This window comes from Microtus ochrogaster, linkage group LG1 (genome assembly GCF_000317375.1).
Source record: "Microtus ochrogaster isolate Prairie Vole_2 linkage group LG1, MicOch1.0, whole genome shotgun sequence".
NCBI lineage: Eukaryota > Metazoa > Chordata > Mammalia > Rodentia > Cricetidae > Microtus > Microtus ochrogaster.
The window spans coordinates 38,330,413-38,337,198 of record NC_022027.1 but is presented as its reverse complement, the minus strand read 5'-3'; positions in this window follow the sequence as shown (position 1 = coordinate 38,337,198).

Below are 6,786 nucleotides of genomic sequence, written 5' to 3'. Positions count from 1 at the left end.
ATATATAAAATCTTTCCTAATCATTTGGATGTCTAGGGCCATATTCATGTACTTTTCTTGGTGCATGAAAAGAATGTTTAGAATGATGACAGTTTTCTAAGTAATCAATCTCTTCATTTGCAATAAACAGTTGAATATCTGGAATAATTGATTTATTACCTGGAGGTCCTAGCTTATTCGCTTATCTAGCATGGAAGTATATTTTTAAAATCCATTATATCTGAAAAATGTCATCACAAATCAGTGGCTGTGACATAAAAGTACGCTTTATTAAGTAGCTTTATGAGAAATTAAAAATGTTTCCCGTATACCTAGGAACACTTTCCATTTTGAAAATACTGCAATTTGTTGTAGCTAAGTCTTCAAATTACAGAAAATTTTAGATTTCTAGTTTATAGTCCATTGAGCTTAAAGTTAATCACAGACTATTTAAGATTAAATGCTATATTTAAGCAACTACTAATTCACTTTAGTAAGCATGTCCCAGTTGAGCTTGGCATTTCTGCCAATCTCCTCAAGCCAGAAAGAATATGAGTGGGAAAATGGTTCAAATCTACATAACTTTATTGATGCATTTGAGTATTTAATGGAGCAAAGCCTTTGATCACTAATATTAAATGAAAAATGACTGATTGTACATTAGATATTTACTATAACTTTAGAAAATGTGTCATCATTGATACCATTTTACACATTGTCCTATGCATGCATTTATAAGTGTGTCTATAATGCACATATAAACTCATTTATGGAATATGTGTTGAAGTAGAAATAACGATAGAAATGCTCTCTTTCTCTGTGTTTCTGAATCTTGCTCTCTCTTTCTCTCTCTCTCCCTCTCTCTCTGTGTGTGTGTCTGTGTGTGTGTAAAATACATACCATAGAATGCTGGAACGTTTTAAAATCACTAAAAATTTCTAGTTTACAAGTTTTTTTAGATTACTAATTATTCTCCATTATCAAAGTGATATTTAAGCCTTGAAAAGTTAAGCAATGAGCTTTGTGAATTTATTTGGAAAAGAAACAACAGATACTTATTCATTTGTCCTTTGTCTCCCCCATTCTAGAGAAGTGGACAGTATGATTTATGAATTATTAGAGAGTGGAGATCAAACCAGATGACTTCAATGGAATTAGCTTGTTTCCCTAGAGAAATGCAATTAAGTTGACCCCTTGTTAAACATCAATGAAATAATTTCTCTTCCTTAGGTATATTTTGAAAACAGAATTAAGTGGGGCAATATTAAGTTTAGATAATGTTTATATGTCCAGGCTTTTCTGGCAAATATATTAACATTATAAAGAATTGTATAGATAAAGGTTATTCACTTAGAAAATTTTCTACTCTCAAGAAAGCATTAATTTTACCAATTACTTACATTATGTTTCAAATTATATGTCATGTGAGTATAGTATAGAAGATGGGACAAATACAGATACTTAAAATGGGTAGCAGAATAACTCTTTTTGGCAAAGTAATTCTAGTTTTTTTTTAAAGTTTAAGTGCATGTTCATGTTTCTGAGTCTATACGTGTGTACCATGTGTGTAGTTGAGGCCTCAGAGGTCAGAAGATGGCATATCATATCCTGAATGTGATGTCAGTCTTCATGTTGGTACTGAAAATTGAAGCTGGGTCTTCCAGAAGTGCAATAAGTGCTCTTAACCATCTTTTCAGCTTTCCAGCCTCTTAATTATACTTAATTCCAGTAGTTTAAAAGTGCGTAAGATGTAACTCTCTCATAAAAACAACAACTGCACACAAAATAAACTTCCTGATTTTCTAGGACTAAAACACATTCAATGAAGAAGGGGTATTCTCCTTAACAAAAGTTCTTGAAGCAATTAACCATTTATAGATTAAAGTAATAAACTTTGATTCACATTTTGTACATCATCAAGAACTACCTTGAAACAGTTTATTCAAAATTATAACATGTCTAAAAGAGGACATGAGAAAGACTTTTTTGGAACCTAGAACTCCATGTCTTAGACATGATGTCACTAGCATATCCACACAGAAAAGAACTCTGTAATTTGAAAAAGGTTGAACAATTTGCTCTAAGAAAGACTCTTATTAAAGAAAAAGGACTCTGATTAAAGAAAGGGTCTGGAAGAGAGAAAATAGTGGTAGATGACACATCAGATAAAGATGCATACAGTACTCAAAAGATCTCTCCATGTTCTAATGCAAATCATTCATGATGATACATATCTTTAACCTCAGCAGATAGGAGGAATTTACAGGGACATTAGAACTTTGAGGACTGGCAGACCCTGTTAGAATCAAATAAACCCCTGCACTCCAACATAGAGCAAACTAACATTACCAACCAATATCATTAAGTAATAAGGAAAATATAGGAAGGAACTCCTCAATGAAAGGATGTAAGAATGAAAATGAACACAAAATATATGTCTTCATAGATTTATTAGTGACAACAGGTTCTGATCAATGTGCTATTGTTAATCATTTAAAAGCAGAGTATTTTCTCACTGTGCCAAATTCTAAATATCACATTCTAAAGCACATTTCAGTTAGAAACAATTTTTTCAGGTACCTGTCTACATGTTTAGATTTCAGTTAAGGTTTGATGGTGGCTGATGAGAAAGTAAATAGCGATGCCCTTCTATTCCTGAACATTTGCCATTGTTTCCCTTTAAGAATACTCTAAAAATAAACTTTTATAATTTAAATGAAAAATACTGTAATTTTCCTGTATGGTTCTGAAATGAATATAAATATCTGATTTTCTAATTACATTGTACATTCAATAGACTAATAATATACAAGTACAAAAGGTAAATCAGAAAATAAAAACAAAATTATAAAGTCATCCATTTGATAAATTCTTTAAAATATTCTTTTCAGTTTTTGATTTTGAAGTAATGAATATTACTGTATGAAAGAATATTTTATGGTCAGATGTGGACTTCTTTATCACAATGTGTGTGAACAAGTAGTTTAAACTTGTGTTTGGTTCAATCTTCTATGAGCACTTATTGTACAGTTTTTATTTTTATTTGAGTAGTTTAGAACTCTTAAATTGAGGAGAATATCCTGGCGTGTGTTTAAACATGAGAGCAGCAGTGATATTCAACAGCAACTCCATAACCTTATTGGGGAGTGTTGAGTAGGCACGCCCACCTCCCTGTCACCAGTAATATTGCAGACTAGCTATACTAATATATCCATTAATTTATATCAGAAGGTAGTTGGGAAGATTTCATGAGAAAATGTTTTATTTGTCCAATACATTTGCAATAATATGAATTTGAAAACTGTACACAGAAGTATGTTGAATTTAATAAAAACTTAGTTATTTTAAACTAACATATTGCTTGCTTTAGTTTATTAGAAGAAAGCACCACATCTGACTAAATTTTCAAAGAATATTGATTGTGATAAAATAAACCTAATATGAAAAATTTATGAATAAAATTATAGCTATTATACCTTAACTTGAAAGTGGCTCTTAGTTTCTCTGTAATCCTCAAGGAATCAAACTATACTTTCAGTTTCATATTGATGATGTGAAAATCTTCATCTAACTCTAAATCTAACAATACAAATATTCTTCAAAAGGCAAATATTGTTCAGAACAATCACAAAGACAAGGGGGTAAGTGGTAGATAAGAAATTACAACTTAATATTGTTGTTGAAAGATGTGAACTTTAAAGATGTAAGGTTAAAAGGATTATCGAAGTCAGTCTCTTCTGTAATCAGTTTAATTTTGAAGACTAAAATCATTTCTATTAAAACCATATACATGTTTCACACTCTAAAAGTAATGTTCATTCTATAAAAATTATGAAAAATTTAACAGCTCATTCTTTTTTCTCAGTAGGAGTTTCTATTTTGTGATATTTCTCTTCATATTTCTAAGTTGCATGCATATGTCTGCAGTTCCTTTCCTGTCTTTCCTTCATTTCTTTCCTATTTAGTTTTTCGGTGTTTGCTCTACTTTATTTTTCTACTATTAATATACAAGTTTTAGTAGGTAGTTGTGCTGAGCGAGTAACGATTGTTGTTTGGATCTAGTGATCCATTTATTAAGGACAGTTTATACTGTTTTAAAGGGATTTTTATGACTGAAATTGTGTTCTAAAAGCCTGTAATTTTGGGCTTGCTTTTATTTTGCCTTCACTCTTGCTTATAACTAGCTCTCAAGGAAAGCAAGTATCCACATTTTAAGATGTCCTACAATAGCAAAGGGAAGTGTCTGGTCAATACCTACTGAGACATATAGATACTCAGACAAGCAGGCTGAAAGTAACTGAAATCCTCCATAGAGCTGAGTTTAGAAGTACCTTCTTTTCCACTCTGTCTTCAGATGAGGATGTAGTATTGGTTGAAATTCTGGGTGTAGGTTTTGGAATTTCTTGATGAAATGCTGCCTAGTGGGTCATGTGTTGAATCCTTGATTCACAACTCACACTTCAGTGGTGAACCTTTGTGGTAGTTAATAGCTGTGGTTTAATCAAAAGATTACTTTTTTGTTTTGTTTTTCGAGACAGGGTTTCTCTGTAGTTTTGGAACCTGTTCTGCAACTAGGTCTTGTAGACCAGGCTGGCCTGAAACTCACAGAGATCCACCTGCCTCTGCCTCTCAAGTGCTGGGATTAAATACTTGATGGAGCCATAATTTTATGAGATTATCCGTAAGAAAATAATAGAAACAAGGGGTTTAGATCTTGTAGGAAGAAATAAATGACAGTGTATCTTTGAATGGTATATGTTATTCCCAGCTCCTTCTACTTTTGCTTTTCTATTTCATGGATGTCATGAGTAGGCTCCTTCCACACATCCTCCAACCATGAAGATTCTGCTTTGTTTGTTACCTGAGAGCAAAGGAATAAACTGACCACGAACTGAAACCTCTAAAGTCATGAGACCAAACAAACCTTTTCAAATAAAAAGACACTGAGTAACATAGTAGCCTCATGAGAAAATAATAGAAGGGAGCCTTCTAGATAAGATACATTGAAATATATAGAAACTGAAATAATAAAAGTTTATTTTTAAGCTTCAAAATTGTGGTTATTTAAATAATGCCATAGATGAGCAATACACAGAGATTTTAAGTAGCAATAGGGCAATATTATGAGTTTGATTTGTTGTTTGAACAAAAACTTGACTATTTTAATAAGACATTATATGACTTTTAAAAAGCAATGCACTGGTGTTTTAACAGTTCCTATTTGGAGACACTCTGGTGTATATAAGGATAAAATAAGTGATGAAATGACATTACAAAGTAGATATTCGAGTGGATCACATCATTCAAAGGTCAAGTGGATATTGATTCTAGTCAAAAGTACAGAAGGGCAAACGTGAAGGTGTTAAAAATTATTGGGTTTTTGATATCCTGACTTTGAGATATCCTGATTGCTTAATTATCATCATATATTTGGTTAAACAGAGATTTTTAGAAGTTTTGTCTCCATGATAATATCATGCAATGATTTCTTTTTCACTTAACACTGTGTAACTGAGGACTCATGAAAACAAGCAACTTGTCCAACTAGTGTGGAATAATTTTGGGATGATATTATGACCAAGGTACTCCTTTTCTGAGGTTCCTCAATCTTTCCTTCTTTTATACAGTTCATAAAAGACAACTTCACAAAAGGAAATAATTGAACATTGACTTCAAACATTCTGAATTTCCTTTTGTTCCTCTAAATACTTTTGTAACTAGATGTTTCTAATTTTAATGATATGACTGAACCTTTAGTTTAAAAGATAATGTAGGTATTTAATTATTGTCAAATGAATTATTGTATTGTGTGGATCAGTTACATCTAAGATATGATTTTGATAGATATGGTGAAAGATAGACCTGGATTTTAATATTAAATTATATCATATAATATAAGCCTTCAAAGTGAAGTTTCTCAAAATCATTTAAGAAGGTTTATAATAAGGACTTTAAATATCCAAGTCACATATGTGAATTTTCTTCTTATGAACTTGTACTAGATTCAACAGTTAAAGTTTGTAATGCAAATTCTGTTATATAAATATTTAATTTTGTTTAGTTTTGCTCTGCTTTACATTTTAGAAATAACCCTAATAATAATATCTAATTTACTTCTTATCAAAACTTGCTTTTGGTGTCTTGTAAAAAAGAACACTATAACTAGGTAGTCTTCAATTTCATCACACACCCAAGAAGGAAATGATATTAACTGAGTAAGGAGGTAGTGCAAGCAACTGAATTCCAAAATAAAATGTGAGAAATGATAGAAACTAATGGCTGCCTGGATAGTCACCTGAATTTCCACTGCAACATTTGAGGCATCCATCTTCAGTCTACAAGCCTAGCATATTTTACAAACTTTTCTTTGAAGCAGGATATTCTGAAGAGCTGTCCCTCCTTGTCTTGACAATGTTTGACAGTCATTTTCTTTTGTTTCCTGCTTGTCCAATTACGATAGCACACTGTAAGCAGTCAAAGCAAGGGCACTTTCTTGCTCAGTGACTTCTTACTTTTTACATAAAGAAAGTAAATTCAATGTGGAGTTGCTTTGATACCCATTATCTTTTCTGAAGTTGATTGGTGCTGTCAGAAGCAGACATGTATCATTGTCATAAAAAAGAACCTATGTTATTAAAGCATCTTAAATGCCATATTCTCTAGATCTCTGAAGTGTTTGAAGATGATCTGTCTATCTAAAATATATCTTTGTTTGACCTTGGAAACATACCTAATGTTACTACAAGTTTGATTATACTAGGTGATTAACCTGCATTTCCTTTTTATCCTAAGTATTTGGTAATAATA